Consider the following 25,547-nt stretch of genomic DNA (forward strand, 5'->3'; position numbering starts at 1 on the left):
AATAAAACCTTCTTTAACCCTACATTCCTTCACCTACCACCTAATTTCATCATTTTATTTACAATCAAATGTCTTCAAAGAGTACCTACAAGCCCGTTCCTACCTCCTCATTGCCCACTCACTCAACCCACGGAGCTCCGCCTCTGCCCAACACGGCTCCACTGAGACTGTGACCTCCGTGTGGCTTCCTCCAAATGACACATTCAGTCTCGTCTTGCCTGACCTCTCAGCTGCCTTTAGCCAGCTTTCACCTGTGGCTTCCAAGACATCACTCTCCCCTGATTCCTCCTCTATCTATGGCTGTACCTTCTCCATTTCCTTTTCTGGCTCCTCCTTGTCTTTAGGCTTTTAAATGTTCCCACTTTCCTCTCTTCTCTTCTACATGCACCCCTGCTCCCTGCCTAATCTCATCCATGTCAGAGGCCTCATCCATACAGACTTCTAGATCCAGCCCAGGCCTATCTCCCAAGCTCCAGGCAGGAACATCCAAATCCCATTGTACTCCCCACTCAGGTATCCCACGGACCCCTCAGACTCAACAGGTCTACAGGGCTTGTTTAGCCTACTGACTCCATCCCTGCAGTATCTCTTTTTAGTTCATACCCACATCTCTGTCTGGACCACTGCAACAGCTTCCCAGCAGGTGGTCTCCCTATGCCCTGCAGTCATTGCCCCCCCAGCAGTCTATCCCCCACAGCAGCCAGAGTGATCTTCCTTAATAGAAAAATCCAGTCATGTCACCCCTCTGGCTTAAAGTCCTTTAAGACTCCCCTACCTCCAAAGTAAAGTCCAAATAACATTGGCAGAGTCTTCTAGACCTTGTAAGATCTGGTCCCTGCTACCCTCTCCATACACTTCTCTTTTATTGCTTGTACACTGAGCTCTAGTCACAATGAATTACTTATACACAACTCCCTTCGCCTTCTCTGTTGTCTCCTGCCATGTTTTCCAAGTGCTGATTGCTCTTCCTAACTCTGCATGGCTCACCGACCCCTGCTAGTCTGCCAGTGCTCAGTTTCTCTTTTAAGAGAAAAACCTGTTCTTGCAGTCCCTGGCTGGGGTGACAGGAAACACCTGAAGATTGCTGATGAAGCATCATGCAACCAGGTCACCTCGAACCTGAAACCCTTTGAACACTTACCAAGAAAGGAAGTGGTGATGGGGCACATAGAAGAGGGAGCCATCATCTGGTTTCCAGCGTGAAGACTTCTGCAGGAGAGCCTCTGCTGGGCTTTCAAGGAGGTGAAGAGGAGGGGCAGCAAGGGTGAGCATGCATGTGTGGACATAGCAGGCAGGGAGTGATGTGAGCAAAGATAGAGAACAGGAGGTGACTGGTAGGCCATTGCTGGGGTGCAGCAAGGAATAAGGTGAGCTGCGATGGTGAGACGCTTCAAGGGCTAGACAACGGATTTGGCACCTTCATGAAAAGCAACATGGGGGTCAGTAAAGGAATGGAGGCGAAAGGAAAGCACTCCAGGTACTCTGGGAAGGATTGTGAATGAGGACCCTGCAGGTGTGAGGTGACTCCAGGGTGAAGGGATGGGGTCAGAGGCTTGGAAGTGGAAAGGAAGGGATCGATCGCAAAGCATTAAGTGTTGACTCCCAAACAGCCGACCAAGGCCAGACCTGTGCTCCAGACAGCAGCCCTCCTGCACAGAGCATTGTCCATCCGTGTGCTTTGTGCTGCCATCTAGTGGTTGTGGAAAGGAAGACCAGGCTTAGCGGTTCCAGGGCTGGCTGCCTGGGGTGTGGCCAGGTAGATGATTGTGAGTGAATACTGACTGGTTTTTGCCGAGGCTCTGTGGGGAGAGCGCAGGGGGAGGCAGTGACAGTGGGGTCCTCAAACCCATACAGCTTTTAAAAGATGCAATTTCTTGGCACTTTTGATTGTCCCTTTTTGCACGGCATTTAGCATAAGGTCTGTTTCAAAGTAGGTGCTTAGTGTCTATTGTTTTTCTCAATTATAATAATGACTTAACAATCACTGAATGCCTACCATGTGCCCAGTGCTTATATATTTTATCTAAGTTATTCCTCAAAACAACTTTGAGATGAAGATGACGTGATTATTTTGGGTGATAGAAGAACTGAATCCATGAATCCATTGAATAGCTTGGTAAATATTTACTGAGCACCCATTGTGTGTCATGCCATGCTGGGTGCTGGGGACACGGAGGTGAGTGACACAAGTAGGATCTGCCTTTGTAGAACTTGGAAGAGAAAAGGGATGGTATGCAAATAATATATAGTAACTCATTTATTTTACTTGTGACTAAATATCCTAAAAAGGAGAAAAAGTACAGAGCACTGGCCAGGCACGGTGGCTCACACCTGTAATCCCAGCACTTTGGGAGGCCGAGGTGGGCGGATCACCTGAGGTCGGGAGTTTGAGACTAGCCTGACCAACATGGAGAAACCCCGTCTCTAACAAAATAAAAATTACAAAAATTAGTCAGGCATGGTGGTGCATGCCTGTAATCCCAGCTACGTGGGAGGCTGAGGCAGGAGAATCACTTGAACCCAGGAGGCAGACGTTGCGGTGAGCCGAGATGGCACCATTGCACTCCAGCCTGGACAAGAACAAAACTCCATCCCCCACTCCCCCGCCCCGCAAAAAAAAAAAAAAAGTACAGAGCACTTAGAGATGTTAACTCACTTTTGAGTCCATTTGATTTTAAAAAATGCTTCTTCCAGTCAAACCTACCCACCACTGCATTACATGAATTCAAATGATAAATGAATACCCTTTTCTTTCTCTTATTTTTCAGCTTTTACTTCCCTGTGTTTAATTCAGTCTCCTCGTTTTGCTCTCTGCTTAATTAACTCCTGTTCTCTGCCAATACCATACCTTTCTGTCTGTCCCTATCATCATTTGTTGAATGAGTATATAAATGAGTGAGTGAATTCACTGACACATTTATGTCACAAGCAGGTGTCTGTCATCCACCGAGGGTTAGACACCAGACGCTCAGTGTGCTTATGGATACACAGTTCCTGCCCTCAAGTTGCTCACAACTAGTGAGGAGAAAAACATAGCAACAAATAATTTCAAGTGCTGAATAAACACACAGGTGAAGGAGAGAGTAATGGTGCTGAGGAAGAGGTGCCTCACTGAACTACTTCTCAGGATGATCTACAAACGTTAACAGCATCTGGACAAATTCCAGCTGTCACACCAGATCCTTTGATAAATGTTCTACAGTGGCACCTCCATTTATGTTGTGTCAGGGACACAGGTCTCATTATTAATTTTCCGATATATTGAGACTTACTCAATTTCTATAGTAAAATGCATTTCCGAAACCGGTAGTTCCCAAACTTTCATATCCACTGGGGATTGTCTGCAATGATGATCTTGGGGCCATTGGTGGGGTCCTTAAAAATCACTCACTGATTGGGGATCATTTGGTCATTTGGTGGTAATTGGAGATCATTAACAGCCACTGAACTCAGGCTCTTACCCCAAGACATTCTGATTGAATTTATCCAAAATGTGACCTGAGCACTAGGATTTAAAAGCTTCCCCAGGCAATTCTACTACACAGCCAACATTTGGGAGCCATTCTTGAGGATCCTCAGGGATCTGGCCTGGGAGATGAATGATATCAAATGCAAATTTGAAGAGAACACATCAGGTCTTGCTGCCAAGAAAGAGGTAAAACCAGGCATGGTGCAGCACCACCATGATTCCCAGGGGAATTAGCTCTGCTGAGCTCTAAAGCAATCTACAGGATTATGAAGTTGTGTCCATGTATTCAATAAACAATCATCTAGCACCTGCTTTTAGCACAAGTCAGTTCATCTCTGCTCTAAAGGATCTGGTTGTGGGAGAGAGGCCTAAAATGTGCAGATGAATTTTGTGAGACTGGTGGTAATGTGTGGGAAGTCCAGGGTGTCACAGAAGCACTGCAGTGGGGCATCTAATCTGACCTCCTGCATTCTTTCAAGTCATCACCTCTTGCCCAGTCCTCTACAGAGATGCCTCAACAAACAGATATTTATGGGGCACCTGTTTTAAGTCAGGCACCAGGTGCCAGACACTGGACAAGGCCCCCATCAGGCAGTACAGAGATGAACACAATGGCTATCTGCTCTCAAGGAGTTCCCAGTCTGGGGTGAGGGAGTTTTGCTCTCTCATTTCTCTTATGCAAAATAGCTTTGTGTGAGTACTGTCAACAAGTGGAAACCAGTGGAATATGGAGGATAGTGGATGGTCAGGCCCTTTCTAACACCCAGGAGGCTTCTTCACAGTGAACCCAACAGGATGAATGGGGTTTCAGAGGATGATCATGGACGAAGGGGACAGCATTTCATTCCCCAACCACTTTGCTAGACTCTCCCACTGCTCCCTCTTTTTTTTTTTTTTTTTTTTGAGACGGAGTCTCGCTCTGTCCCCCAGGCTGGAGTGCAGTGGCCGGATCTCAGCTCACTGCAAGCTCCGCCTCCCGGGTTTACGCCATTCTCCTGCATCAGCCTCCCGAGTAGCTGGGACTACAGGCGCCCGCCACCTCGCCCGGCTAGTTTTTTTGTATTTTTTAGTAGAGATGGGGTTTCACCGTGTTAGCCAGGATGGTCTCGATCTCCTGACCTCGTGATTCGCCCATCTTGGCCTCCCAAAGTGCTGGGATTACAGGCGTGAGCCACCGCGCCCGGCCTGCTCCCTCTTTTTATAAAGTCCATGGATCAAAACTAGATGCAAACTCCCAGTCAAGACATACCCAGTGTGGAGGACAGAACGGAGGACTGCTTCCTGGCCTTTGCAGCACCCAGGCCCACTAATGCTCAGGGCTACATACTGTCTTTTTCCCGGTCAGGGCACAAGAACAACTTGTGATCAGTTAAAAACCCTTCAACCACCACCATCATCTCCAAACAATAAGACTAACTTGGGAGTTAGGGGTGGCCTTTTAATCTCATTTTAACCATCCATATCTTAATGAATTCAAGAAATGAGGAAATTCAGTGTTGCCCAAGAGTCCCTCTAAATGTGTTTCCCTCATTGTATTGCACCACTTTCAGTACCCTCTTTTCCCACTTCCTATTCTTGCTATTTCACTTCCTGTCCACCTCATAGGATTTTCTCCCTCTTCACTTTCTCCCCATCAAGCCTGGCATTATTATTATGATTATTATTATTTTTTTTTTTTTTTTTTTTTGAGACAGGGTCTTACTGTTGTTCCAGGCTGGAGTGCAGTGGTGGGATGGTGGCTCACTGCAATCTCGAACTTCTGGGCTCAAGGGTTGCATTAACATTTTTTATAATTATGTTAGTCCTTAGATGTCTCTTGTTTTATTTTAGATTCCTTCTCCCTTTTTGTTTTCCTTTCCTACCCACTTTCTTCAGACAAAATCAATAAACATTTATTGAGCATCTACTAAGTGCTGGGTCCAATGAGGGAGCACAGAGAGAAACCCAGGAGCTAGTCCTAGCCCTTGAAATCATTATGATCTAACAGATGAAATAAAGACAAATGAAGATAGAGAAAGAGAGCATAGCATTGACTGGCATGGTGTTGTCTGTATAAACAAGAAGCTTGGGTGGTTAGGACTTCACACTTCAAGGGGGAAAGACTTCAACATGGACAGTGGATAAAATCTGGTACTATAAGGACTTTGTGACTAGCCAATAATTGAACACTTACTATGTGCCAAGCGGTATGCCGAGTGTTTTCTTTCCAGTGTCTCATTAATCCTGAACAACTCCATGAAATAAGCATTTTAATTATTACCATTTTACTGATGATTAAGTTAAACCTTCCATAGATGATGTCACTTTCTAAGGTTACTGAGCCAGAAAGGGGCTGATTTGGGAGTCTAGGCCAAGCCTGTCTAACCCCAGATACCAAGGTTTGGGTTGTGGTGCTGCACCATGTCTGGTTTTACCTCTTCTGTTTTCAGTTTCCTGTGCATGTGAAACAGAGATAGCAATTCCTCCTTCACATGGTTGATGGTAAGATCAAATGAGATGCAATAAAGCACTTAGTGCAATGCCTAGCGCAATAGGTGCCCAGTAAGCAGTGGTGTCATCATCATCATCATCCTCATCATCACATTCTTCTTATACTAAGACTTCACTGGAGATGCAGGAAGAGGGTCTTGAAAGTTATTAACTGGTAGGGTTGGGAATTCCATGCAGGGAGGTGGAAGAAACAAAGACTCAGGTCCCAGAGCACATGGTGTTCTCACGGAACCAGTACCAGCCTGGTCTGGCTGGTGCCTGAGGCCTGTGTAGAGGTGAGGGCTGAGATAAAGCTGGGAAATTGAGACTCTTGCGGGCAGGTGTAGGAGTTTACACTTGATTGTGTGGACTGTGAAAACAACATTTCAACATGGTTGTGTATGTATGTTTTCTAACATGCGTTAATGGTGAACTTTAAGAGATTTTTACTTTTTGTTTTGAATAGTAATATTTCACATAAATCAAAAAACCATAATAATAAATTATAAAAGATACACACTGAGAAGTCTCATTCTCACTCTGCCCTGTCCACTCCATTCCATGATCCCTGTAGATAACCACCGAGATTCATTTCTTGTGTATCGTTCTAGTACTTTTTGTGCAGATATGAACAAATACAAATATATCTTTCCCTTCCTCTGATTTTTATACTCAAAAGTAGCATACTAAATACACTGGTTTACCTTGCTTTTTTTCACTTTATAATATATCAGAGCTTTTTTCTATATCAAAACATAGAAATACACCTGTTTCATTTTTATAGTAGCATAGTATTCCACGTATGGCTCTAACACAGTTTATTTTACCAGTCCTCTAGTGATAGACAGTTGGGGTGTTCCCAGTCTTTTACTATTACAGATCATGCAGCAATGAATGACCTTGTGCATATGTCATTTTAATATACTCAGGTGTATTCATAGAATAAATTCCCAGAAATGTGATTTCTGGGTCAAAGGGTAAATGTATTGGCAATTTTGAAAACTGTTGCCAAATTGGCCTCCATGGGGCTGAACCAATTAACACTCCCACCTGCAATATATGAATGAGAGGGCCTGTTTCTTGAGAGCACAGCAAAGACAAATATATAGTTAAACTTTTGAACTTTTGCCAAATCAATAGGTCAAAAAATATGATGTCTCAGTGTAGCTTTAATATGTATTTCTCTTAATTTTGAGTGAAGGAGTGTATCTTTTCACATATTAAGGAGCACATGCGCTTCTTTGTCTGTGGACTGATTGTTCATTGCCATTTCCCACTGTTTTATTGTATTGCTTACCTTTTACCTTATTGACTTCTTTCAGCTCTTTATATATGAAGGAGATTAGCCATTTGTCTGGATGATGAGTTACAGATATTTTTCCCACTTTATCATTTTTCTTTGAATTTTCTTACCATATTTTTACCATGTAAAAGTTTTGTTGCTCTTGTAACTGAATTTGTCAATTTTTTATTTTATGGCTTTAGTATTGTGAGTCATCTATTGAAAGATATTCTTTATGATTATAAAATACTTCCCTGAGATTTCTCCTAGCAATAGAATTTTACTTTTTACATTTGAATCTTCAGTTTATTTGGAGTTTACACTGGTAGAGGGTGTGGGATGGCTATTCAGTAGTCGTTACACCATTTATTAAAAAGCCATCCCTACTCTCATTGTTATATGAGATGTCACCTTTATCTATACAAATTTATAAATGTACTCAGGCTATGTCTGAACTTCCCATTCAATTCCATTGATCTGTTTATTCACGTACTGGGACTACCACATTCTTCTGATTATTGAGGTTTTACAATATGGAATAAGTAGTGGGGCATTTCCCTACCCATTACAAATAATGTATTTACAATGCTAGCAGACCCATTAGAATGCTTCTGCAGTGGGACAAGGGCTGAGCAAGGGCTGTGTGGCCAGAATGGGCAGAAAGAAACTGAACTATCCCTACTCTAACAGAAGAATTGCCAAGACTTGGAGACGAAGTCTTAAAAATGAAGGAGGAAGAAGTCAGGATGATGCCAAGGTTTTTTATTGGCAGCCCCAGTCTTATTGATTTTATTACTTCCAAATGGCCGTGGGACCTAGAAAGAACCTTCAAAATAAGAATGCCTTTCCAATCAGACTTTTCACCAATATCAACCTCCATCTCCCAAGACTTGCCACTTATTATATTTTTCAAGATAAATGTATTGCAGATTATTGAAAATCTAAGAAATGAAAAAAAAAATCCACTCGCAACATGATCTCAACATAACCGTTTTTGGTATATTGGCACATTTTTCCCATCATTTTTCCCAGCATGTGTAGTAGTAGTTGTTATTGTGTAGTTTTAATAGCTTTATCGAGGTATAACATACTGTACAGAATACATTCATTTTTAGACTAAGTATTAATGTTTTGGTAAATTTAGAGATTTATATATCCATCACCCCCAAAAGTTCACTCCTGCCGGTTTTCATTCAATCCCTACTCCCGCCCCAAGCCCCAGGCTACCACTGTTCTGCTTTATTTCTCTATAGATGTGGCATTTCTGGAAATTTCACAGGAGTGGAGTCATACAATATGTGTTTCTTATGTCTGTTTTCTTTCACTTAGCATGTTTGAGGTTCATCCATGTTATAGCATATACCAGTAGTCTATTTCTTTTTTATTGCTGAATAGCATTCCATTGTATGGATATAGCACATTGTGTTAATCCAGCAGTTGGTGGACATTTGGATTTCTCCTTTCTGTTTCTGGCTATATTGACTATTCTTGCTATAAGTATTCTTACATAAATCTTTGGACATATGTTTTTATTTCTCTTGGATGGATACCTATAAATAAATTGCTAATATGGTAGGTGTATGCTTAACTTTTTAAAGAAACTACAAATTATTTACCAAAGTAGATTCACCATTTTACATTTTCACCAACAATGAATGAGTGTTTCAATTTCTCCCTATTCTCACCAACAGATGTTATCCTCAGTCTTTTATATTACAGTTTTGTAGTGTGTATGATATCTTCTTGTGCTTCTTTTTTTTTTTTTTTTGTCTTTACTGTTCTGATCATTGTGCTTTTAATTTGTATTTCATAATGACTAATGATGGGAATATCTTTTCATGTGCTTATTATCCATTAGTATATGTTCTTTGGTGAAATGTCTATTCAATTATCTTGCCCATTTTTAAATTTGTTTTTCTTTTTTACTGAGTTATAGAAATTATTCATATATTCTGCATGTGAGTTCCTTGTTAGATGGAGTGAAAAGAGCAGAGAGGGGCCGGGTGCGGTGGCTCATGCCTATAATCCCAGCATTTTGGGAGGCCAAAGCGGGAGGACTGCTTGAGGCCAGGAGTTTGAAACCAGCTTGCGCAACATAGCGAGACCTTGTCTCTACAAAAAATAATTTTTTGTAGCATTTGCTAATATGTTTTCCTAGCCTGGATCTATATTTTCATTTTCTTAATTGTGTCTTTTAAATGCAAATGTTTTTAATTCAGCGAGGTTTAATTTATCAATTTGTTCTTTTATACATCATGCTTCTTTAGTGTCATATCTAAGACATCTTTGAGTAACAAGGTCAAAACATTTTCTGTTTTTTTCTAGAAAGTATATAGCTTTAGCTCTTTTGGTTAGGTCTAATGATTCATTTTGAGCTGATTTTTGTTTATGACATTAGGAAAAGGTCTATGTACATGTGTTCATGTTGCATATAGCTGTTCAGTTGTTCCAGCGCCATTTGTTGAAAGACTTCTTTCTACCTTTGCGTCTTTATAAAAAATCAATTGTCCATATATGTGTGAATCAATTTATGGACTTTCTTTACTACTCCATTGATCTATTTGTCTATCTTGACACCAATACCACATTGTTTTTATTACTGCAGCCTTGGTTGCAGTGGTTATTCTAGGTTCTTTGCAGTAATGTATAGCTCAATTTGTCAATTTCTGTTAAAAATTCTGCCAAGATTTTTATTGAGATTCTATTGAATACGTTGATTAATTTGAGAAGAAGTGATGTCTTGATAATATTCTGACCTTGGAATGCAGTCTATTTTTCCAATTATTTAGGTCTTTCATTTTTACCATTAATGTTTCATAATTTTCAGTGTATAGGTCTTTCACATCCTTTTTCAGATTTGTCCCTAAGTATTTTATATTTTAATGCTATTGTAAATGGGGTTTTTAAATCTCAATTTATAATTGTTTGTTGTTAGTATTTAGAAATATGATTGATTTTTGTACATTGATCTTGTATTCTGATATCTCTCTAAACTCACTTATGAATTCTAGTAGCTTTTCTGGTAGATTCCATTGGATTTTCTACATAAATAACCATGCCACCTGTGAATAAAGACAATTTTGCTTCTTACTTTCCAATCTAGAAGCTGTTTATTTCTTTTCCTTACCTTATTGTACTAGGTTCATGCTCCAATAGAATCTTAAATAGAAATGGTGAAAGCAGAAATCCTTCTCTTCTTGATGTTAGAAGGAAAGCATTTCGTCTTTCATCATTAAGTATAATGTTAGCTACAGGTTTTTCATAGATGCATTTTATGAGGTGAAAAACAACTCCCTTTTTTCTTAGTTTGCTGAAAGATGTTATCACAAGTGAATATTGAATATTGTCAAACATTTTTCTCTATTAAGATGATCATGTGGTTTTGCTTTTTTATATTTTTCATATGGTGAATTACATTGATTTCTTGAAGTCAAACCAACCTTGTATTCTATGATAAACCCCATTTGGTCATGAAGTATTATTCTTTTCTTATTATTTTGTATTTGATTTGATACGTTTTTATTCCATTTGTACATCTATGTTCATGAAGCATATTGTCCTATAGTTTTCTTTACTGGTGATGTTTTTGTCTGGTTTTGGTATCAGTGTAATGCTGGTCTCACATAATGGATTGACAAGTATTATCTTTTCTATTTTCTAAAAGAATTTGTGTAGAATTATTTCTTCCTTAAACATTTGGTAGCATTAGTCAGTTTAGCCATCTGAACCTGGAATTTTTGTTCTTAACTAAGAAAATTAGTTAAAACTAAGCAGGCTTTAAACTACATATTTATTTTTTAAATAACTATGGGGTACTGGGTTATTTGTTTCCTTTTTCTGAGCTTTGGTAGTTTATGTCTCTCACAGGATTTCTCCATTTCAACCAAGTTGTCCAATTTATTAGCATAAAGTTGTTTAGAATTTCCTTTATTGTCCTTTTAAGGTCTGTAGAATTAATAGTAATGTCATCTCTCTCATTTCTGGTATTGGTTATTTCTCTTTTTTCTGGTTAGACTGGCTAGACACTTATCTATTTTATTAATCTTCTCAAAGTACCAGTTTTTATTTCATTGATTTTATCTATTGTTCTCTGTTTTATCAATTTCCATTCTAATCTTTATTATTTCCTTCCTTCTGCTCATTTTCGGTTTCATTTGCTCTCCTTTTTCTGGTTTCTTAAGTTGGAAAAGAGGTCATTGATGTAAGATCTTCTTTTCTAATATAAGCGTATAATTTTATCTTCACTCTGCCATGGCTAGAAATCCTACCCCTTGTTGTTGCTTTTCAATAAAGTTATAATCAGGCTGTATATATAATTTTATGTATTTTATTGGGCTAAGGCATTATGCCATGTGAAAGCTATGGTTAAAATTAGCATACTAATCCATTTTTTATCGACACCATTAAAAAAATAGCTAATGAACCCCTACCCAACCAGAAAACAAGAAGTGGGACTCTGCAGGACAGAGCAAGTCTGACACCAAAGCCGGTATCCGCACCCAGGAATCCCCAGAGATTGGTTGTCCAAGAGGGTCATATGGAGGCGCTTCCATTATTTTAGAATTTCAAGAAGCCTGAGAGAAAATCACACTGTTACATGTGACAAGCCTGCCCAGGCAAAACAGAATGTCAAGAGACTCTACTTGGGGCTGAATTCTCACACTTTAGTGAGAGTGAGGCAGTCCACAGCCTCTCACTCCAGCCAGAAGCTATGTTGGTTGTTACAAATGTTCAGGTTGTTAACGGTGGATAGACGCACTCACTCATCATTACATAATAAGAGCAGTTTGTTTTGCAGGCAAGATGATCCAACATGCGGGGCCCCTGGCGGTGTGTGGGGAGGATATTTTAAAAGGAGCTTTCAGTGAGAATGAACAAAAATCAGGAGCTATGTGGAAGACAGGAGCACCTAGGAGACTGACTTTACCCATGTCAAATGCTACCTTGACCCGGTCCTGGCACTCATTCCACCCTGCATCCTCACCTCAGAACATCCGTTGGTTAGGCCAACAGCTCACCATTCATTCATGCCCTGCCTAGACCAACAGCTCACTGTTCACACCCTACCCTGCCCTGCCCAGCCCTACCCAGCCCTGCCCTCTGGCCTTCTGCCAAGTCAGGTTCTTAGCAGCACACCCTTCACCTCTGAGAAGGCGCAATGGGAAAAACAGGTGAAACGATGGGCAGTCACGCCTGGGAGAGAGAGTTTGCTTGCTATGGTGGGCAGATATTCCCACCAATCACAGTAGACCACAAAACAACAGGAGGACCTGGGCTGTGGATGGGGCGGTGATCAGTGAGTTCCTGGGACCTGTGTTTGCTGGGTGCGCCCAAGAACAGTGAGGTGATCTCTAAGACGCTGTCCACACTGACAGCCTCCAAGGCTAACCTGCCTGACAGGGTTCACACAGAGCGAAAGGAGAAGAGAGAGTCTGGAAGGAGAGACCGGGATGTGTGAGGACAGGGCTATGTTAGGGATATCCAATTTGGTCTGGGAGCTGAGAAGTCTAATAGGAGCCTCCTTGCCCTGCATACCCACCAAATCTCAATCTCTCTCTCTCTCTCTCTCACTAACCTGCTCTCAGGAAGCTCACACAATCGCAGTTCACAGCACCATTTGCTACAGGGCACTTGAACAGGGAAAGGTGGTCTCCTAGGACATGAAGTCGGCTTGGAGAGACTGGGAGCTGTCCAGGGAAGGGCTGAAGGGTTTGTCAGGCAGAGGGTGTAGGTTACTTTACCTCACTAAAGCTTCTGTTTCTGGGTTCTGTATTTTTAGAATGCGGAAGGGGAGGTGTTGTCAGAGATGTGACCTCAGGTGACTGAAGGTGCTGGGGTTTAAGGCCTTAACAAATAGGTGGCGAAAAAAAATCATACCCTCAAAATCTCCCCTGACCTTTTATTTAAGAGCCCTTAGGACCTGGGATGGGGGATGCGCAGGGAGCCAGGCGCGGCTGGTTCAGAAGCCCTGCCAGTGACTGTCCAGTCCCGGTCTCTCCCTGCTGCGTGGGCGTTGACGGCTGCAGCCCTCCCAGATTGCAGCAGCGCCGCCCGAACCGCAGTGTGCAGATGCCGCTGCATGCGGCGCCCTCTGGCGTCCAGTGGCAGCTCGTGCGTCTGTCCTTTCTGCAGAGCTGATCACCACCTTCTCTGTGTAGGTGGGGCCTCCTTTACAAAGAACCAGCCATGCCTTTGGGAGTGGAAGCAGATTTCATAGCCGAGACAGGAGAGCTTGCAAGAACCTCCCATGTGCCAGGCACAAGGTTAAAACAGGTATTATCACACATGCATCCATTCGTTTTCCCAATGTATTCCAGGCATCTCCTGGGAAGTAATGTGTAAGCAGAGGCCCCATAAAGGAAGGGAGCAAGTCATGAGCATGTTTGGGGGTAGTCTCCCAGACTGGGGACAGCCAGGCCACAGGGATGCATTCTCTGGGTGTGGAGACCAGCAAGGAGGCAGCTGCAGAGGGTGGTTGGAAATGAAGTCAGAAAGATGTCCAGGGGACAGATGGTACAGAGCCTTCTGGGCCATAGGACTTCAGGTTTAGTTCTGAGAGCAGTGAACAACCATTGGACTTTGAACAAAGACATAAAACAACTCGATTCATGTTGTTTTTAAAATTACTCTGGCTTCTGCGAGGGCGTGAATAGGAACAGGGAGACCTGTGAAGAGACCAAGTGAGAGGAGAGTGTCTGGGGCCAGTTTGCTTCGCCTGCCAGAGGAGATAAGACATCTAGTTCAGAAGATGGTCTGAAAGCAGAGGCCATAGGAATCCCTGCTGGATTAACCAAAGGCTGTGTCCCGGGGTTTGGGCCTGAGCAACTGGATGAGGGAGAAGTGGTGCTACCCAGACGGATGGGGGTTCAGGTATGGGGGCATGGGAAGGAAGCAAGAGTTTAGTTTGGGATATGCCATGTTTGAGCTGCCAATTAGACTCCAAGTCATGATGTTCAGTGCACCTGAGCAGGGCTCTCTACCCTCTCCATCCTCTCCTTATGTTCTTTTCATGGCTCTTCTGGGTCTTTTTGTCATCTGAGGGCCACCCAGGCCTCCCCATCCTACCTCCGAAAGGAAAGGAAACCCACACAGAGCAGCAAGTCCACAGGGAAAGAACGGAGGAAAGGCGCTCATATTCCAGAGCCACACCCCAACTGGATGGCAAGGTCAGAGGCAGTCAGGGTTCTAGGCTCCACTCTCCAGAGGGGAATTAAAAGAGGACAAAGTGCCTTTTCTCACACACTGACAGGTCACTCACATCTCAGCCAGGAGTGTGGTGGCGTGATCATAGCTCACTGTAACCTCGAACTCCTGGACTCAAGTGATCCTCCCACCTCAGGCTCCCAAGTAACTAGGACTACAGGCGGGTGCCATCCTGCTCAGACAATTTTTTAAATTATTTTTTGTAGAGGCAAGGTCTCACTGTGTTGTACAAGCTGGTTTCAAACTCCTGGCCTCAAGCAGTCCTCCCGCTTTGGCCTCCCCAGATGCTGGGATTACAGGCATGAGCCACTGCACCCGGCCCCTCCCTGCTCTTCTCACTCCATCTCATCCTGGGGGATCTCATTCTCGCCCTTGGCTTCAATGACCCCTCCATGATGATGACTCTCAACTCTCCATTCCCTACCCTCAACCTCTCTCCTGAGCATCAGGCCAGCATTGCCATCTGCCCTGTTGACAAGGAACAGGCCCATCAGAGCAGCCTCACAAACCCCCATGTATGCCAGAACTGCCCACCATGTGAGCTCCATCCCTCGACACATGCATGAGTGCACACACACAGGTGCACATGCACTGCACAAACCACCCCTCTGAAGCCCTGCGAAGGCCCTCCACAGTCTCTCTCCCTGTCGCATCTCACTGATCACTGAATCCTACACCCCCTATAGTGTTTCCCTTTTGGTGCTTTTCTCTTCACCACTGCCTTCATCCCTTCTACCGTTCACCCATTGAACAAATGGCCTGAGTCCAGACCCTTGACATCTCTGAGGTGAAGCAACCTCCTCCTTACCTGTTTCCTGCTTCTGCTCTCAGATCCATCCTTTCCACTACACTCTACATTTCCCAAGTTATCTTTCTGAAACATAGCTTGGATCGTGTCTCTCCCTCTCAGAACTCTCAATGGCTCTCTGTCACCTACAGGACAACCTGAACTCCTCAGCATGACTTCAAGGCCTTTCTCAGCCTTCCCCCATCGACCTCTCATCTCACCACGTCCTCCCACACTGCTCGCTCCTGGCGCTCCATCTGGTGCAGAGTCCCTGGCACAGATGAGGCTGCTTCTCTGGTCTGTCCCTGTTGTGCCTTTTTCCTGGAATCCACTCACTGATTTGGTATTTATGTATTAAGCACCCAGAGTGCTCCAGGCACTGGGGGTACAGGAGAGAACAAAATCCTCAAAATCCCTCCTCACACAGTGTGAGATAGGCTGTTCCAGAGAGCCCTTCTCCAGGGAGTGAATGAATGAAGCAGGTGGCGAGGCATGCAGATTGCGCATGCAGAATGCCCAAACCTCACCTCAACACCTCTTTCGGGGTCTTTGGACATTCTGCTCCTCCGTAAAGACATCTCTCAATGTCCATCCTTAGTGAAGGCTTTCCTCTTATTAGGTGCTTTTGTACTTTATTCTTCTATTTAAGCCAATTCATTCTGCCTTGGGTTAGAGTCAATTGTTGACAACTCTGCTTCAGTATCTATCCTTCTAAGGAAGGAACTAGTATTTATCAAGCACCTCCTCTGTGCCACACTCTGTGTGTCCCCCACAGTGCTTGGCTCGATGCCTGGTTTAGAGCTGGGGCTAGAGGACAGACCATGACTCAGCTCCTACCTTTTGCACCCAGCTGCTGGCTATGTGGCTACTGGCAAGCTACTCAGCCTCACCAAGCTTGTTTCTGTAACTGTTGAAAGGGAGTGAACATAGCACCTGCCTCTGTTAGGAATTATCCTTCTCACATAGCCTGGAGAGTTTCAGTTAGACCCTTGTTCCCAGGCTCTGTTGTTTTTTTCTTAGGAACCATGCTGGCTTCTTTATGATCTAACTCTGGGGTCCCATGTTTCTTAAAGAAAGAACTTTTGCTTATTTCCTGAAAGCTCCTGGACTTCAGAGAGGTGCGGCTGGAAGAGAAGGGAAGTGGTATGCAGTCCCCTAGGAAGTCACTCTTCTGACTTCCTGCTCAAGGTTGCACGGCTCTAGTAAGTGGCAGAGCTGGGATCCCAGCCCAGGCCTCACTGATCCCCATATCAATGGCTCCCCCATCACATCTCACTGCCTGTTTAAAAGGGGAAAAAGGACTTTTGAAGATGCCTTCTTTTGAAGTCACCTTCTGACTTCCATCCTCTCCACTGCTCTCTCCACTGCTGTCCCACAGAGCTGACCTGACAACTGCCATGGGCCCTGACCCTGACTAGATGCACCTGAGTGGTGGGGGTGGGGGTGGGGCTGCATTCCCAGCCCCTCATCATCTCAGGAAGTGAAACCTGGGCCGGGGGCTACAGATGCCCCATCTCTCCAGGCTGACTTGGGGATCTGCAGGTTATGAAATCCCTGGTTTAATCCAGCAGATTCTAATGGCCAGAGTTCAGAGAAGACAGGAATTCCTTTGGGGCATGCAGGACCCTTAAAGCATGGCTCTGCCCAGGTCCAAAGACCCCTGGGGAGCCCTACACCACACCTGAGGGCAGAAAGGACGTCAGTTTTCTCTTTTTCTGAGTTAGTGAGGCCCTTTTCTCCTCCCATCTGGTTTCCACTTCCTTGGGCACGTCCCTGCACCCATGTGGCCACTGGGGGGCACTGTTGGATGATCCTGGAATTTCAGGCGACAAGCAAGCATCCCAAGACTCCTGGTCGCCAGCCAAGGAAACCACAGGGGTTCTCCACCCCAGGCGCCCCCAACCCTCTGTCCCTCCTCCTAGTTGTCCTTTGTGCCCCAGGCTCTCTTCTGCTCCTAAGTCATCTTCCCTGTACTCTTCCAGATACACGTTGGCTCTGCAATACCAGGAATGCCAGGATGCTTTAGCCACCTTCTGTCCTCTACCTTTCCCTCCCCTGCTTCAAAGACTTTGGTCCATCAAAGCACCAAAGCATCCTGCTGCTGACACTAACAAGTAGTGCCAAGGTATTGCCTTTAAGGAAGATCAGGAGCGGAACATCTGGTGGCAAAGAAAATCTTTCTAATGGCCCCATTCTAGTGACCAACTTGAACCTCCTTCTAGCAGGAGAGTTCGGGAGTAGGGGACTTAGAATGCTTTGTTCTTTTAAGAAATTCAGAACATATGTATGTTTAAAATAAAAATAAAAATATTTGAGCCAGAGAGGCTGAGTCACTCCAGAGCCTCAGATTTGAGTTCCCAGGGCAAGCGCCACTGCCTCTCCACACAAGAGCTTACTCCAATCAACAAACACATTTTTTTATCCAATTGTTTTCTACCTAGTCTTTCGCACCTCTAATTCTACTTCCTTAGCATTCGGGTAAGGCCCTAGGTAAGTGGTGCATGGCAGGCAGGCCCTGCTCTGTTCTTACAGGTCACCTGTGGGTGCTTTAGGCCATCAGACTTCCAGTAAAGCCAGTCATTTTCCTCAGATTCAACTTCAGGAAACTCCTCACTGCAGTTTCAGCCTCCTTTCTGCAAGGCCTCAGAGTCAAAGATTCCCTGTGTTCCCTTTGTAATGACCCCTCTTGGACTCAGAGAACATCATTAAGATGCACTGAGCATCAGGTTTGCACTGTTTGGAATGTTTGCAGGATTCATTTTCAAAATGATTTGGCATCTTCGAAAGTCCTTTCTCCCTTCTTAAACAGGCAGTGAGATGTGATGGGGGAACCGTTGATGTGGGGGTCAGCAAGGCCTGGGCTGGGATCCCAGCTCTGCCACTTACTAGAGCCGTGCAACCTTAAGCAGGTCCTGTGACCTCTGAGCCTTGATGTCCTCTCAGTAAAATAGTGACAGTAGGAGGACCTACGGTGCCAGTGGAGATAAGGGAGATACATGCATTCGTCTGCTTAGGGCCCCCGCTCCTCGGCCAGGTAAAGTTGAAGAACGAATCATAGAACAAGAAGTAGCCCAGTTTTCCCATTTTACAGATGAAGAAACAGGGGCCCAAAGAGGGGAAGTGACTTACCAGGTCACCTGGTAATAAAGTCAGGACAGGAACTGGCAGGTCAAGGGCCTTTCCATGATATCAAGTTGCTTCTTGTTTTTCTGTTCTATTCCTCTTCTCTACTGACCAAAGGCCATAAAAGGGAGAGAAGGACCTGGGGCTTAGAGTAACCTTCAGGCCCAGCTAATTCAGCCACATAACGCAGACACTAAGGCGTCAACCTGCTTTAGGCTACGTTTATGAAGCAAAAGCAGTGATACTGTCTGCCCTTCTGGACTAACTGGGCCACACCAGGGTCAAAGTGTTCTTCTCTGGAGACTTTGATACATGGCCCACTTTGAAGTTAGAAAACTTCAGAGGATGGCCAGGGTGGTGCAAGACCTCAAGCCACAGCATGTAAGGAAGAGTTAAGGACCTGGGAATAATGACCTCAAAGAAGAGAAGCCACAGAGCTTCTGGCCACTGTTTTCAACTTTGTAAAGTGCTGATGTCTGCAAGGTGCAGGGGAGGGGAGGAAGAATTGCTCTGTATGGCCACAGGTGGGTAGAGAAGCCTGAGTGAAAGCTTCAAGAAGGATAATTCCTGGTCCACAAAGGCAACTGAAAAGTTAGCTCTGTCCAAAGTTGGAATGACCCCTGGTAGGAGGCAATAAGCACATGTGAGCAGAAGCTGGAAGACCATGGGTGCTTAGGAGACCTTAAAGCACAGAGTGACTACTGGACAGGACCAGGTTCAGCCCACAGTATACCCAAACATTCTATGAGAACAACACAGCAGGATGGATAGGAGCATGAATTCTGGAGCCACAGTGCCTGAGTTCAAACCCTGGTTCTTGCCTGGACTGGCTGGGTGACCCTGAACAAGATACTTAACCTCTCTGTAAAATAGAGAGGGAGCCACCAGCTCTAGGAAACCCTCCTCCCTGCCCTGCTATCCTCTGATACAGAGGCTGCCTGGTGCATCCTCCTCCTGGCAGTGATGACTGGTGCAAGGCTGGTCTTCCCTCTTGACCCCTCTCAGCCTCTTGGGCAAGAGTCAGAAATAGCCCCTGGCTGGCCCTGTGGCAACTCAAATTTCTTTGTAAGTGAGGGCCCTCTAAGGACACCAAGTCTAGGGGCTGAAAGGCAAGGAGAGGCAGTTAAGCTGTGGGCACCATAGAGGCCGTACATCTGCTGGTGTTTGCTGGTTCACAAACACTGCCAGGGCAGCTTCTCTGTGCCCAGCCTAGACCAGACACCAGTATGCAAGGGCAGAAGAGACATGGCCCTGCCCTCAGGGTGCTTCCACCTAGTGGAAGACCACGTGGGGATGGACACAGGCCCCTCAGGACTTGGTGTGACAGATCTGTGTCTGGAGCATAGAGTTGGTGGGTGGAGACCAGGAAGAGGGTTGAGAACGCCTTCGAAGAGGATGTGACATGAGTTGAGTGTCAGAAGAAGTCATTGAAGTGACAGGGAAGGAGGAAGGCAGGGATTTCTGACCAGGGGGCTGCTGGAGTCAAAGCAGAACACCTGGAGCCATCTGGAAGCTCACATTTCTTGATACCTTCCTGGAAGTCACTGAGATAAACACCTTGGGCACACTATCTCATTTAATCCTCAGAGCACGCACTGGGCATTATTAATCCCATTTTACAGATTGGAACCTGAGACTCAGAGAGGAAAAACACCCCACCAAAGGCCATGTGAGTGTCAAGCAGTGGAGAAGGGGCTCCACCCCAGGCCTGTCTGACTTCAAGTCTTAACCTAACCTGTCTGTTTTCAGCCAGTTAGAGCCTTCAAGGCCGTTTAATGTGATGCCAGTGTGGACTTCCAGGATGGGGGTTTAGAGGGAAGACAGGGGAACATCAGATCATGAAAGACTTTGCTCGCCTTTTAGGAAATGCAGGTTGATCCTAGCAATAGGGCGCCAATGAGGAGTTGAAGAGGTGACAGATCCTACCTGCACTTTAGCAGGGTCTCTATAGCAACTGTGGGGAGAAGAGACCAGAGGGGAGCAAGTCTGAAGACAGGACCAACAGGGGTTGCAGTGGCCCAGACTGTGCTTGCTGGTGGCTTGAACCAGGGTGACATGGGGAGCGAGAGGGAATCAGAGAGAAGCAAACAGACACCAAGGCCAAGTGATTGGCTGCATGTGGAGTGTGTCGGGTGAAGGAGGAAGAAAAGTGTTGATAAGGACATCCAGGTTTCTGGTTTGGGCAACTGGGTGAATGTTGTTACCCCTGTGTTACAATCACCTGCATTATTCAGCACAGTAACATGCTGTACAGGTTTGTAGCATAGGGCAAAAGGCTCTACCATACAGCCTGGATGTGTGACAGGCTATACCATCTAGGTTTGTGTAAGTACTCTATGATGTTTGCACAATGATGAGATCACCTTACACATTTCTCAGGACGTAGCCCCATCGTTAAGTGACACGTGACTGTATTTCCACCACTTTGCTATTCTGCCTTTGAGTATTAGTAGTGGGGGCCTCATGGTAAGACAACCAGCACACTGCTTGAACCAGAGCAGCAGCTCCAAACCGTGAGGGAGGGACTACCCTCATTAGCCATTCCTTAACATGTTCTTTTATTTTATTTATTTATTTATTTATTTATTTATTTATTTATTTATTTGAGACAGGTTCTCACCCTGTCACCCAGGCTGTTGTGCAGTGGCGCAATCTCAGCTCACTGCAGCCTCCACCTCCCTGGGGCTCAGCTGATCCTCCCACCTCAGCCTCCCGAGCAGCTGGGTCTACAGGCATGCACCACCGTGCTGGCTAATTTTTCTATTTTTTGTAGAGATGGGGTTTTACCTTGTTGCCCAGGCTGATCTCAAATTCCTGGACTCAAGCAATCTGCCTGCCTCAGCCTCCCAAAGTGTTAGAATTAAGGGCATGAACCACTACACCCAGCCTTTTTTTTTTTTTTTTTTTTTTCCCCCAAGACAGGATCTTGCTCTGTCAGCCAGCCTGGAGTGTAGTGGCATGATCATGGCTCACTGCAGCCTCAAATTCCTGGGCTCAAATGATCCTCTCACCTCAGCCTCCCGAGTAGCTGGAACTACAGGGACAAGCTATTATGCCCAGCTAATTTTTAAAAAAATTTTTAGAGGTGGAGCCTTATGTTGCCTATGTTGCCTAGGCTGATACTGAATTCCTGGCCTCAAGCAATCCTCCCACCTCAGCCTCCCAAGTTACTGGGATTATAGGCATGAGCCACCCTGTAATAAAAGAACATATTCTTTTATTTAGCCAATATTGCAGTGAGATGAGTGTGTAGCAGCTCATTCAAGATAGGAGCCAAGGCCCAGGCATCCATGAAGGAGCCCCTTAGAGGCAGCTGAAGTTAATCTGAGAAGCCTTCCTGCAGGAGGCTGACCTTGACTTTGGAGGTAAGTAGTGGGCTGGAGTGGAGGCCCATGCCACTTCCAAGGGAAGTTCTCAAACGTCAGGCAGATGCACAACCACAACATCAGCAACAACAGTGACATTAACAGAGTCCTGTTCCACACTGACCAGGCTTTGCTTCTCCATGCACCTCCATGGGTATTAATCCTCTGTAGTCCTAACCAAAGACATGTTAACACACACTAACAATGAAGGTCCATTTCCCTCCTTCCTTCCCTCCTTCGCCCCTTCCTTCCTTCCTTCCTTCCTTCCTTCCTTCCTTCTTTCCTTCCTTCCTTCCTTCCTTCTTTCCTTCCTTCCTTCCTTCCTTCTTTCCTTCCTTCCTTCCTCACTCTCTCTTTAAGCCTATGAAGCAAGGGGGTAGGGGGGCCTAGTGTCCTACCTATTTTATTGGTAAACTGCTACACAGAAAGGTCAAGTGAGTGAGCTTGGGTCACATAGACTGTAGTCCTGGTCAGATGCCTTGCCTTGTCCTCCTCTTTGGGAGCCTTTGGGTCCTGACTCTTGCACCACCACTGCCTCAAGGTCCTCAGTTAAGGTATGAACAGTTAATCACCAGCACCAACTCCCTTCTAAACCAGATTGGCATGAAGTCAGGTTGCCTCCAGGAGAGACGACCCCTGGGGAATCTCTGTTCCTGAGACCAGAAATTGAGCCCAGAGGCCTGGCACCGAGCTAACAGTAAAAGTGGACAGTAGAATGGCATGGTGACTTACAAAGTCACACAATCTTGAGTTCTGTTCCAGCCTTACTACTAATCAGCTAAATTACCTTGGTCCTCTCTGAACTTCAGTATCTTCATCTGTAAAATAGAGACAATGATATATTTCCCACTGGCTGGTGGCAAGGATTAAATCAAATGATCTCTGGAGGGCTGTCAGTCCAGTGTCCTCCTGCCCTGCCTACCTATGGGTGAGTGCAGACTGTGCCAGCACATGGGTGCGTGGGCTGGTGGGGAGCATCAAGCAGAAGTGGCAGTCATGCCAGGAAGGGGAGCTGGTTCCCTGGGAGTGACACCTGAGAAGATTCACAAATGGGAAGAACTGAGAGATTCTGCCTCCAGTCCCTCTGTGTGGGTGTGGGTGTGTATGCACACACAGTTATAAACTCTTCTTTTAGATGACCGTAGTCACCAATCACTCATGGTGACAGCCACCACAGCCCTTCCCTCTGCTGAGGGCAAGGCCTGGCTCTCAAGCAGGAAACCAAACCAAAGGGAAGGGAGTGGTCTTTGGGGATTTTCACCCTGCCCAGGGAAAGGATCAAGGGACACTCTGGCTGCTATTGTGTGGCCAAAAATCAGAAATGGAGCCCACCACAGAACTGGAAAGGGGGCTCAGTTAAGTTAGCTGGCTGTCCATTCTTTGTATTAATTTTGTCCTTATTACCCTGTAAAGTAGCTTTGCTCTCCTATTCAACCAACTAGGAAACGAACAGTAGGAGGCTCAGAAAGTGTCAATAACTTGCTCAAGTTCATACAGCTAGCAAGTGTCAGTGCTGGGAATAGGGCCTGAGTTCTTTTCCTACACAGCACTGCCAAACCAAGTACTGACAGATACTTTTCAGGGCAGAAGCCCTGAAATGTGCCTGAACAACTGTTATGATGGTTCTTTTTTCTTCTTCTTCTTTAGTTAATTTCTTTTTTTGTTGTTGTTCACACTTAAGTTTAAAGGACAGAGAGAGGACAACATACCCCTGAGGCCAAGTCACAAAATAGAAGCAGAGGTCAGAGGAAGATCTCAAAGAGGGAAATGAAATTCAAGGGCTACTCATTCTACCTGCACAGTGTGGTGTGGGAGCTAAGGGCACATGTCCTGGAATCACAAAGAACTAATTCCAGTCCTAGAGTCACCACTTATTAACCTCAGGCAGGTGATTTCACCTCTCACTGCCTCCATTTCCTTTCCTATAAAATGGTACTAATGTATACACTAACTTCTAGGGCTGTGAGGATTAAATGTTGCCCTGGGTTAGAAGTGCTTAGCACAGGGTCTGACACATGATAAGCCCATGTCACCAATTATGACAACTGATTCTCCTTCAAGGGCTTTTCTCTGTCCACAGCTTCTGTTTTCAAGAAGGAAGGCAAAGGAAATGTATACATATGATCAAATGGATAAAGCATCTGACTTTGGCCACACAGGATTATCTGACTTTAAATGACAGGAAAACTCAGTGTGCCAAGTCGGAGAAACAGAGCCCCTTGGTGCTGGTCAGGGGAGGGTTTCAGAAAGAGTATATAGGGAGGTCAATTTGGTAGAGGGGTGGGAATGGTGAGATCTCAGGGAGAGTAAAGGGTGGGGCAATCTGGGAAGCAGAGGGAATAGAGCAACAAGGACCTGGTGATTGGGAGCCTGGAGAAACACCCCAGAGCTAAGCTGGAGGCTGAGAGCTATGAGGAGAGTTTCACAAGGAAGCAGAGCAGAGAAATCATCATCTATTCAGTGTCTGCTGGATGCTAAACTCATTCAACAATTAAAACCTCACCACACCCTTAGGGGCATCCTGATTTTTCAGAGGAGGACACTGGTGCCCAGAGAAGTGAAATAACTTACCTAGTAACTGTTAGGGATTTACGCTTCCATCTGGCTGCCTCCAAAACACCCAAGCCGTTCACTGACTGGGACACTGACAGGCCAGGTTCAAGGGACTCCAAACCATACCAGCCCTTCTCTATAGTCATCTGTCATCCTTCAGGCTCCTGGAGGCCACTGCCCTCCCAGACCACCCCCTGCAGCTCTAGGCAGGCTCCCAGTCTTCAACCACACCTCACAGACTACCACTACGAAATGCCAGAATCCGGAGTCGGGCCTCATGGGCTTTTGGGGCTCTCGCCATGAGGCACACACATAGAGAGGAGGGTTTCCTGGCGGGAGGGTGGGGGAGGGCCCAGTGGGGACTTCCCAGTGCTAGAGCCCCTCTGAATCCAGAGCTCCATATCTACCGCAGTCTGATCTCAAGGAACCACCACTGTTTGGCACACCTGTCTAGGTGACCCTGACAGGGCCTGGAGAACAGAACTAGCAGGGGCTTGAGGCTGTCTTATGCCTCCCCAAAGCACCCTGGACCTTCTCAGATGCCCTATCTAGGCAGAAGGCAGGCTGGGCTGCCCACACACATTTCCCAAAAGCAAAGGGCATCCTCCTCTGCCCACCTAGGGTGCTGTAAGCTGCACTCCCAAGTTCAGAGCCCCGTGGGCCAGCTGGCTTTGCAAGTTCTGCCAGAGGGCCCGTTTTGTGAGTAGCTGACTCTTCCCAAGGGCAGCAGCGTGTCCCCCAGCCTTCCCTGCCGGGGCCCTGGGGGAGGGAGTCGGGGAGTGGAGAGGGCCAGCCCTGCAGTGCCGCCTGTTCCTGCGGCTCCTGTCGGTGGGGGCGAACACAGCAGAAGAGTTTCTGCCACACTGCGGACCGCACCTGCTGCATTTCCCTGCGAAGCCAAATCTTTGCTGGGTAACAGGGAGGTGGGAAGCCGATCTGGAGAAGGGGTCGCCACGGCGGGAGAAAGGGCAAAAAGGGGTCTGCAGATCCTGTCTGGCGGCACCACAGTAATAGCAATACGTCTCCCGCGGGGCTGGATCCCGCCGTGGGCCTGGGATAGCTGCTATTGATTATCTCCTCCTTGCCTACTTCATTACGTTGGCAGGAGCCTCTCACCAGCGCCCCTCAACTTCTGCCCTCCCCAGTCTCCCCGGCCTAGCAGCACCCAGCTGAGCTCTCCTGGAGGTTCTGGTTAGTAAGCCGGGCTCTGCCAAAGAATGTTTTCCTCGCGGGGCGGGGGCTGAGGCCCGGGGGCCAACGAGGTGACGAGCTCGGTGGCGGCGGCTGGCAGCTTGC

General features: G+C 45.9%; 1 protein-coding gene across 2 annotated transcripts in view; it reads left to right on the top strand.

Moving 5' to 3' along the window:
• The first annotated feature begins 1,162 nt into the window (after positions 1 to 1,162).
• Positions 1,163 to 25,547, top strand: part of KCNA2 (potassium channel, voltage gated shaker related subfamily A, member 2) — a 38,232-nt gene continuing 13,847 nt past the window's right edge. For both annotated transcript variants that reach the window (XM_011969944.1, XM_011969943.1), the window contains exon 1: positions 1,163 to 1,242. The gene's annotated coding sequence lies outside the window, so the exon portion shown is untranslated. The remainder of the gene's footprint in view (positions 1,243 to 25,547) is intronic.

The sequence above is a fragment of the Mandrillus leucophaeus genome, unplaced genomic scaffold, assembly GCF_000951045.1.
Source record: "Mandrillus leucophaeus isolate KB7577 unplaced genomic scaffold, Mleu.le_1.0 Scaffold921, whole genome shotgun sequence".
Lineage (NCBI taxonomy): Eukaryota > Metazoa > Chordata > Mammalia > Primates > Cercopithecidae > Mandrillus > Mandrillus leucophaeus.